Below are 10,915 nucleotides of genomic sequence, written 5' to 3' on the forward strand. Positions count from 1 at the left end.
TCTGGAAACTCTCTAACAGATATCTCCAGAGGTTTGTATTTTAGGTGATTTTGCATCCATCCAGCCATGATGAAAATTAAGATTAACTACTACACAAGAGTTTGATGCTATCTGAACTAGCCTTGAGTGTGCTCTGTAACTTATTCAAAGAAACCTTAGACTCTGAGTTTGACTGTATCTACCTCCCCATAGACTGTATCTATGAGTCCAGACCTGAGCCACTGGAAAACTTTGTTTTTACAGGTTCGTTTAGAAGGCAGGTATAGTGTCCCATGTCTACAATGCCAGCATTTGGTGGACTGAGGCAGGATGGCTATGAGTTCAGAAACAGTCTGGGTTACACATTATGTTTTAAAAATCAGTGAACTAAAGTAAAATGAAAGTTTACTGCCATAGGTCAAATTTGTCCAGGAAAAGAATTCTCTATCTTAAAAACAGATTTTAAACCTTTAATTAAATCTTCAAAATTATTTCACAGTAGCATTCATATTGGCATTCAGTTGCATAGCTGAGAGGGTATAGCTGTACTTTTCAGGGGTCTTCAAGACATTCTTAGAAACTCCTCCTGTTTCAAAGGAAAGGAGCATTTATCCCCTTGCATCAATAATATATTAGATATAGGCTGTCCTGAGTATGGAGGATGACCTTGGCAAAGATTAATCTGTGCAGCTGAAGCAATTCTACTGAGGACTGAAAACTGAGAACTGAGACCTGCCTGTCGGTTGCACTCTCAAGAGCTTGGAAGATAAATTCTTCCAACCAATAGAAGGATCAGGACTGTTTATCTCTTCCTTTTTATTGTCACAGATCTTACTAGGTCTCAATTACTCTATCTACATTCCAGGTTTGCCCTCCTCTAATACATTCTTTACATGCAAATTTCTTCCTACAAACAACACAGAACAAGCAGTTCCTTGAATTAAAGCAATCCCCTAATAAAATGAAATTTTGTGAATAGCAAACATAGCCTTATCCATAAAAATATGATCTGCCCCCCTTGCATATATGTGCTTCTAATTTGGAATTGATCAATATGAACTATAAGATTGGTTATTATATGGTAATACCAGTATCAGATTGCTTATTATACTAGGATCCCAGCATCAAATGCTATTTTCTTACTAATAAAGCTTATATTTCTTCTTTATTTTATAAAAGGGAAAATAACCACAAATACCCTACTGTTTTCTTATTGACTTCACTCTAGAGGCCAGTGCTACAGACACCAGATTTTGAAACAACTTTAAATTTCACTTGGATAAACAAACTTGCCTGATAGAAAAACCCTGGTGTACCACAAGGCACCTAGTCTGCACAAAGGCACTGTTTTGATCCAGGCAATCCAAGGCCTTAAGATGGAAAGGCAGCCTGAAAACAAGATTGCTCCAGGATTTCTTTATATTGTGATTGTTCACCCTGGTGACTGCAAATGGAAGGAATTGATTCCATGAATTCATGATCTGAAATCATTTTTAAGCAAGCAGAGGAGCTGTTGGACCACCCTAGACTGTAGGTGTGCAAACTTGCAGGGACAACCAGGGGAAGAAAAAGATTGAATGTGCAAATAAAAGAACAAAAACATAAAAACAAAACAAAACACACACACAAACATACACACACACACATAATCCTGCAAACACGAATTTTTAACTCTAGTTATGAAGAATTATAAAGTACAGAATATATCACTTACTGGTCTTGGGATTTGTAGCAGGTCATGGGCATAATCCATAAGATGATTTTAGCAGGATGAGGTACTGGTAGGAAACTCACTAGAAAAGCTCATTGAAAGAGCTCAGGGAGTGAGGGTCCAGAAAAGGGGAAATCATTTAAAATGTAAATAAATATATCAATAAATTAAAAAAAAAAAGAAAGAGCTATTTACAGGCATGACTCCCAGCTTAGGAGGTGAGGCCTCCATCTTCTCTCCAGCAACTGAGCAGGCAGGTATAGCTAGGAGCACAGGGAACACAGGAGTGCAGAGAAGCTGGGCCAGGGTCCATCCAGGCTCCATCTGTACCCAGGAGCTGGGCTGTGCCACAGCACAATGTGCCAGGGGAGAGATGGTCACCCAGGGGTGCTGAGACAGACTTACAGGCCCACAGGAGAGACAAGTGCCAGACATAAACAGCAGGACCAACAAACACCAGAGATAATCAGATGGTGAAAGGCAAATGCTACCAACAGAATTCCAGGCAACATGGCACCATCTGAACCCAATTCTCCCACAACAGCAAGTCCTGGATACCCCAACACACTGCAAAAGCAAGAATTAGATTTAAAATCACAGCTCATGATGCTAACAGAGGGCTTCAAGAAGGACATAAATAACTCCCTTAAAGAAATACTGGAGAACACAGGTAACGCAAAACATCCAGGAAATCCAGGATAAAATGAGAAGAACAAACCTAAGGATTATAGGTATAAAAGAGAATGAAGATTTCTAACTTAAAGGGCCTGTGAGTATCTTCAACAAAATTATGGAAGAAAACTTCCATAACCTAAAGAAAGAGATGCCCATGAACATACAAGAAGCCTACAAAACTCCAAATAGATTGGACAAGAAAAGAAATTCCTCCTATTACATAATAATTAAAACACCAAATGCGTTAAAGAAAGACTATTAAAAGCATTAAGGGACAATATACAGCAAGCCAGTAGCAAACATCAAACTAAATGGAGAGAAACTTGAAGCAATCCCAATAAAATCAGAGACAAGACAAGGCTGCCCTCTCGTTCCATATCTTTTCAATATAGTACTTGAGGTACTAGCTAGGGTAATGTACTAGCTAGTTTTGTGTGTCAACTTGACACAGGCTGGAGTTATCACAGAGAAAGGAGCTTTAGTGGGGGAAGTACCTCCATGAGATCCAGTTGTGGGGCATTTTCTCAATTAGTGATCAAGTGGGGAGGGCCTCTTGTGTGTGGTACCACCCCTGGACTGGTAGTCTTGGGTTCTATAAGAGAGCAGGCTGAGCAAGCCAGTGGAAGCAAGCCAGTAAGGAGCATCCCTCCATGGCTTCTGCATCAGCTCCTGCTTCCTGACCTGCTTGAGTTCCAGTCCTGACTTCCTTTTGTGATGAACAGCAATGTGGAAGGTGTAAGCTGAATAAACCCTTTCCTCCCCAACTTGCTTCATGGTCATGATGTTTGTGCAGGAATAGAAACCCTAACTAAGACAGGCAATTAGACAACATAAGGAGATCAAAGGGATACAAACTGGAAAGGAAGAAGTCAAAATATCACTTTTTGCAGATGATATGATAATATACTTGAGTGACCCAAAAAACTCCACCAGAGAACTCCTCCAGCTGATAAACAACTGCAGCAAAGTGGCAGGTTATAAAACCAACTCAAGCAAATCAGTAGCCTTCCTATACTCAAAGGATAAGCAGGCTGAGAAAGAAATTAGGGAAAAGACACCATTCACAATAACCACAAACAATATAAAGTACCTTGGTGTGACTGACCAAACAAGTGAAAGATCTGTATGACAAGAACTTCAAGTCTCTGAAGAAGGAAATGGAAGAAGACCTCAGAAAATGGAAAAATCTACCATACTCGTGGATTGGCAGGATTAATATAGTTAAAATGGCCATCTTGCCAAAAACAATATACAGATTCAACACAATACCCATGAAAATCCCAACTCAGTTCTTCATAGAGTTAGAAAGTGCAATTTCCACATTCATCTGGAATAACAAAAAACCCAGGATAGCTAAAACCATTCTCAACAACAAAAGAAATTCTGGGGGAATCAGTATCCTGGACCTCAAGCAATACTACAGAGCAATAGTGTTAAAAACTGCATGGTATTGGTACAGTGACAGGCAGGCGGATCAATGGAATAGGACTGAATATCCAGAAATGAACCCACATACCTATGGCCACTTGATCTTCGACAAAGGGGCTGAAAACATCCAGTGGGAAAAAAGATAGCCTTTTCAACAAATGGTGCTGGTTCAATTGGAGGTCAGTATGCAGAAGAATGTGAACTGATCCATCTCGATCTCCTTGTACTAAGTTCAACTCCAAGTGGATCAAGGACCTCCACATAAAACCAGACACACTGAAACTAATAGAAAAGAAATTGGGAAAGACCCTTGAGGACATGGGTACAGGGGGAAAGTTCCTGAACAGAACACCAATAGCTTATGCTCTAAGATCAAGAATTGACTAATGAGACCTCACAAAATTACAAAGTTTCTGTAAGGCAAAGGATACCATCAGAAGGACAAATTGCAACCAACAAATTGGGAAAAGATCTTCACCAACCCTACATCTGACAGAGGGCTAATATCCAATATATACAAAGAACACAAGAAGTTAGACCCCAGAAAACCAAAAAAAAAAAAAAAAAACCTATTATAAATGGGGTACAGAGCAAAACAAAGAATTTTCACCTGAAGAACTTCGGATGGCTGAGAAGCATCTTAAAAAATGGTCAACATCATTAGTCATTAGGGAAATGCAAATCAAAACAACCCTGAAATTTCACCTCACACCAGTCAGAATGGCCAAGATCAAAAACTCAGGAGAAAACAGGTGGATGTGGAGAGAGAGGAGCACTCTTCTTCTGCTGGTGGGGTTGCAAATTGGTACAACCACTCTGGAAATCAGTCTGGCGGTTCCTCAGAAACCTGGGCTCGTCACTTCCGGGCGGGGGGGTGGGGAGGGCTGCTATACCAATCCTGGGTATATACCCAGAGGATTCTCCAGCATGTAATAAGGATACATGTCCCACTATGCTCATAGCAGCCCTATTTATAATAGCCAGAAGCTGGAAAAACCCAGGTGTCCCTCAATGGAGGAATGGATACAAAAAATGTGGTATATATATACAATGGAGCCATTAGAAACAATGAATTCATGAAATTCTTAGACAAATGGATGGAGCTGGAGAACATCATACTAAGTGAGGTAACCCAGTCTCAAAAGATCAATCATGGTATGCACTCACTGATAAGTGGATATAAGCCTAGAAACTTGGATTACCCAAGTCATAATCCACATATCAAAAGATGTCCAAGAATAATGGAGGAGTGGCCTCTGGTTCTGGAAAAGCTCAGTGCAGCAGTATAGGGCAATACCAGAACAGGGAATTAGAAAGGGGTTGATGGGGGAACAGGGGGAGGGAAGAGGGCTTATGGGACTTTAGGGTAGTGGGGAGCCAGGAAAGGGGAAATAATTTGAAATGTAAATAAAAAAATATATTGAATAAAAAAAAAAAGGAAAAAAAGCAGTAAGGGGAAAAGGTCACGTGACATATAAGGGCAGACCTATCTGAATTATCCCGACTTCTTGCAAGAGACTATGAAAGCCAGAAGATCCTGGGCAGATGTCATACAGACCCTGGCAGACAACATGTAGATGGATGCAAATTCTTATCTCCCTGTACAAAGCTCAAGTCCAAGTAGATCAAGGACCTTCACATAAAACCACATACACTGAATCTAATAGAAGAGAAAGTGGGGATTAACCTGGAACACATGGGCATAGGGGAAATTTCCTTGAATAGAACACCAATAGTTTATGCTCTAAGATCAAGAACTGACAAATGGGACCTCATAAAATTACAAAACTTCTATAAGGCAAAGGACACTGTCAATAGGACAAAATAGCACCCAACAGATTGGGAAAAGATCTTTACCAATCCTACATCCAATAAAGGGCTAATATCCAATATGCACAAAGAACTCAAGAAGTCAGACTCCAGAGAACCAAATAACCCTATTAAAAAATGAGGTACAGAGCTAAACCAAGAATTCTCAACTGAGGAATAGTGAATGACTGAGAAACACCTAAAGAAATGTTCAACATCCTTAATCATCAGGGAAATGCAAGTCAAAACAACCCTGAGATTCCACCTCACACCAGTCAGAATGGCTAAGATCAAAAATTCAGGGGACAGCAAATGCTGGAGAGGATGTGGAGAAAGAGGAACATTCCTCCATTGCTGGTGGAATTGCAAGCTGGTAAAACTACTCTGGAAATCAGTTTGGTGGTTCCTCAGAAAACTGTACATAGTGCTACCTGAGGACCCAGCTATACCACTCCTGGCCATATACCCAGAAGATGCTCCAACATGTAATAAAGACATATGCACCACTATTTTCATAGCAGCCTTATTTATAATAGCCAGAAGCTGGAGTGAACCAGATGTCCCTCAACAGAGGAATGGATACAGAAATTGTGGTACATTTACACAATGGAGTACTACTCAGCTATTAAAAACAATGAATTCATGAAAGGTTTAGGCAACTGGTTAGAGCTAGAAAATATCATCCTGAGTGAGGTAACCCATTCACAAAAGAACATGAAGTATACACTTGCTGATAAGTGGATATTAGCCCAAAAGCTCGGGAATACCCAAGATACAACTCACAGACCACACGAAGCTCAAGATGAAGGAAGGCCAAAGTGTAGATACTTTGATCCTTATTGGAAAGTGGATCAAAACACCCATGGCTCGAAGCCAACCAATAGAATGAGCATAGGGTCCCCAATGGAGCATCTAGAGAGACAACCCAAGGAGCTGAAGAGGTTTGCAGCCCTGCAGGAGGAACAATAATATGTACCAACCAGTACTCCCAGGGACTAAACCACCAACCAAAGAGTACACATGGAGGGACCAATGGCTCCAGATACCTATGTAGCAGAAGATGACCATTTCAGACATCAATGAGAAGAGAGGCCATTGGTCCTGTGAAGGCTCAATTCCCCAGAATAGGGAAATGCAACTCAGGAAATTGGGGGGGGGGGGGGTGAAGGGAGGGCAGTAAGGAGGGTAAACAGGGGGAGATGAGATAGGGGGGTTTCGGAGGGATAACTTGGAAAGGGGTTACTATTTGAAATGTAAATAAAGCAAATATCTAATAAGAATAATAATAAAAGATGATTTTAGCTATCTTTTAAGAGAGGACTTTCGTAGGGTAGTTGTGATATGCCTTTAGTTCCAGAACTCCAGTGACAGAGACAGGTGAATCTCCTTGACATGAAGGCCAGCCTGGTTTACAGAGTGAGTCTAGGGTACCTAGGACTATACAGAGGAACCCTTTCTTAAAACCAAAACACAAAACAACAAAAAGCAAAAACAGAAACCAAAAGAAAAAGGGAGGAGTACTTTTCAAGAGAAGGATGGGGGGGGGGATTGACCAAATACATTGTATACACATATGAAATTATAAAAGGATAAGTTAAAAAGAAAGAGAAGTCCCGCTTAAATTTTTTATTGAATTGAATTTTTCATAGTTTGTTTATTCGACTTTGGTTCATAGTTTCTTTTAATCATTTTTCTAGCATGAAATAAACTGAACTTTCTTGAAGCACATTTAAGTATGTCAAAATCCAATAACATCAGTGGTCCAAGTTTTCAAAGTTGTTTCAATAGTCTGACTTTTGTAAACAAAGTTATGGGTAAGGAGTCATCTCTTTTTAAGGGGATTTTACATAATAAGAATATGGAACCTAAATTAAATTGATCTCTCTACTACTATTCATTCTGCCATGTTCCCTCTATGAGATTGATGCTTCATCTTCAATTGTTTAATTTCAACTGAAATTGGAAAACTAAAGCAACTTAGGCTATTTAATAATAAAATTACCTTTTGCTGTTACAGTTTTATATATTTCAAAGCACTTTTTCTTTATTAAATTTTGTTTTACAACAAACCTAGTTATTATTGTTTCTCTTCTGATGTATGAGTAAAAGGAGGTCCCAAATAATCTTTGTTTAGTTATCCATTTAATCAGTGATGGAGCTAAGGCAAAATGGAAAGGCTGCTGTTTCTGTGATAGAATTGTTTTCTTCTCTATGTCATGACTCCTGACATATTTATAGAAATGAATCAAAGAGTTTATCTCCATCCTCTGCAATGAAGAATCTATAGCCATTATGAATTTGGGTTTGGATAGTGTAATAAAATTAGTAATACAGTCTTGAGATGAAGGAAGAATGATCAAGAATATGTTAACCCAAGTAAGGGTGGGACAAATGCCCCATCAAAAACATTGGTCAAAGTTGAGGAAGCCTAAAAGGCAACCCAACGAGGCAGAAACTGATGGTTAATACAGGCTTTAGTTTTTCCTCTAATAAGAAATTTTGATTGGGTGAGTGAGTGAGTGTTGAGAGCTTTTGGTGCCCCTTCTAGGAATTTGGCATTTGTCACTGGGCTCGTACAAGGAAATAGACTCAGATAAGAATATCAGAAATTGTGACTACTTTGCTGAATTACTTCCTCTTGTGATCTCTTTGCTTACTACTTTAATTATTACCATGTGAGATCCTTTTTGCTTATTACTTTGCTTAATTACTGTCTTGTGTGATCTCCTTATTTACTACTTCACTCGATCACTTTGTCCTTGATGTAAGAACTCACCATGGTACCTAGAATGATATAAAAGCAGACTGGGAAAGAATACAGCTGCTTTAGCCTCAGCATTGGCTTGGAGTCCTGTTATAATTTTGTCTCATTGTCTTTGTCTTTTCAATCCTCCCTTCTTGTTGACTGTCTGAGCTGGCTTGGTCATGTGAGAATTAAAGCTAGATAGACTGATTGAGGATATTTTAGTCCTTTGGTGTTTGAATTTCCAGAAAGAATCTGTTAAGTTACATGTTACTAGTAAGTGGAAGCACTTTAAGTTACCAATATCAGGGTCTGGAAGGGAAGCTGGTTTGGATGAAATAACACATTAGCATTACAGGTTGGCGAGATTGCCTAGAAGTTAAAAACACTTGCTGCACATGCAGAGGACCCCTTTGTGGGGGCCTGGGTTCACACACTGTAGTTTACAACCATCTGTAACTCCAGTTTCATGAGATCTGATGCTCACTTCTGGCCTCCATGGGTGCTCAAGTGGTACACATACATGTAGATGGCACACTTATATACATAAAATAAATAAATATTTAAAGATATATTAGGCTGGGTATGATAGCACATGCCTATAGTCTCAGAACTCCAGAAACAAAGGCAGGCAAATCCTGGCTAGTATGAGCTACTCAGCAAGATTCTGTTCTGTTTGTGAATGGATTTTATGTTTTTATTTTTTTTTGGAGATGTATTCATTGAAAATTATTCAAAGTCTTAAGCCTCAAATGTCCTCTGCCACCTAAAACAAATATCTCAGTATACAGATATCAAAGAATATCAGGGTTGCCAAGATCCAGTATTTCATTTCTGAATATTCAATTATAAGGAACCAAGGTCTCTTCCTGTGTGCTAGAAATAGAGATTGTGCTAACATGGTTTCAAACAAAGTCAAAAAAAGAGTTCTAGTTGCTATGCATTATGTGAGGAATTTACAGTCAGCTTTTGTTTTTGAAGAAGCAGCAGGTTTCCTATGAGACAGAAGCCATATGAGAAAGAAGTTTACACCAATTATGGTATGAATAAAGGAAATTTGGAAGGAAAGAGATTTGGCTGTTCTCAGATTACACTGCCTGGAATGTAGTTTGAGCAGGAATGTTCTGATTTAAACTTGGGCAGCTAGAGTTACTTATCATGATTTATTCCCCCATCTTCTGCCCATCACCCTGCAAGAGCAGAAAAATAAACCTCAAGAGGATGAACTCACTATGTGCCCTAAACCAGCCCATAGGTAACAGGATAGGTAACCCACCTGAAAATGAAGCCCATGGTGTCTGTCTTAACCCATGCTGCTTTGACAACTGATCAACTGGGGACTTAAAAGATGAACACTAACGTTCATAGTTATGGAGGGTGAGAAATCTGAGGTCAAAGTACCAAGTGCTCCAAGTATGGTAGGCATATTTTCCAATTTGCAAATGACTATCTTCTCACCATGACCTCACTGCTGGAAAGTAGAGTGCGAACCCAGACTCGGAAAGCCTTTCAGACCTTGTAAAAGACTAACCATGCTCAAGACTAACCCTTTGCCAAGGAAGGTCCCATCTCTCAATACCACCTCACTGGGGACAGGGTTTTCAGTTTATGAACGTCAGGAGACACAACCTTCAGTCTATAACACTTGATATTATAAGGAAAGCAGAGTGTAATGTTCTCTTTGAGAATGAGAAGATTCACTACTGAAGGGTAGGCCTATCTTTGTGTTCCGACAAGGAAAAAGCTATTCGGTCCTCCAGAAATAAGAGAGGATGAAGGGCTCTTCCTTCTTCCTTGGCGCTGCCCACGAGGTGGCTGCCATCTGTTTTGCTGTATCATGGCTGCCCTCCTGCCTCTAGTGAAGCCCAAGATCGTCAAAAAGAGGACCAAGAAGTTCATCAGGCACCAGTCAGACTGATATGTGAGAATTAAGCGAAACTGGCGGAAACAAACCCAGAGGCATTGACAACAGGGTGCAGAGAAGATTCAAGAGCCAGATCCTCATGCCCAGCATTGGTTATGGGAGCAACAAGAATCCCAAGCACATGCTGACCTACTGGCTTCCGGAAGTTCCTGGTCCACAATGTCTAGGAGCGGGAAGGGCTGCTGATGTGTAACAAATATTACTGTGCTGAGATGGCTCACAATGAGTCCTCCAAGAACCTAAAAGCCACCATAGAGAGCGCAGCACAGCCGGCCATCAGAGTTACCAATTCCAATGCCAGGCTACACAGCGAAGAAAATTAATAGATGGCTTGTGTGCACGTTTTGTGTTTAAATAAAATCATAAAAACAGAGAGAGAGAGAGAGAGAGAGAGAGAGAGAGAATATGAAGGCCCTAGGAGATATGACTTGCTAGGTGTGTCTTCTCACTCTCTTTCCCGCACTTACAAGGAGCCTGAAATAGAGATTGACATCCCAAAGTCTAGCTTTAAAGACAGTAGGAGGTAGGGAATGATGATGAGCATGAAGATGAAGGTTCTGGCTTTGGGGTAAGTGAGGCCCTAGCTGAGACTCTGAACCTATTCTAACAAGCAACTTTATATATATCCCCAGGTGCTTGTAAATGA

At 40.0% G+C, this 10,915-nt stretch overlaps 1 pseudogene; it reads left to right on the plus strand.

Moving 5' to 3' along the window:
• Positions 1–10,182: 10,182 nt before the first annotated feature.
• On the plus strand, positions 10,183–10,592 carry LOC127692595 (60S ribosomal protein L32-like; annotated as a pseudogene).
• Positions 10,593–10,915: the final 323 nt, after the last annotated feature.

Source organism: Apodemus sylvaticus, chromosome 9 (genome assembly GCF_947179515.1).
Source record: "Apodemus sylvaticus chromosome 9, mApoSyl1.1, whole genome shotgun sequence".
Taxonomy (NCBI): domain Eukaryota; kingdom Metazoa; phylum Chordata; class Mammalia; order Rodentia; family Muridae; genus Apodemus; species Apodemus sylvaticus.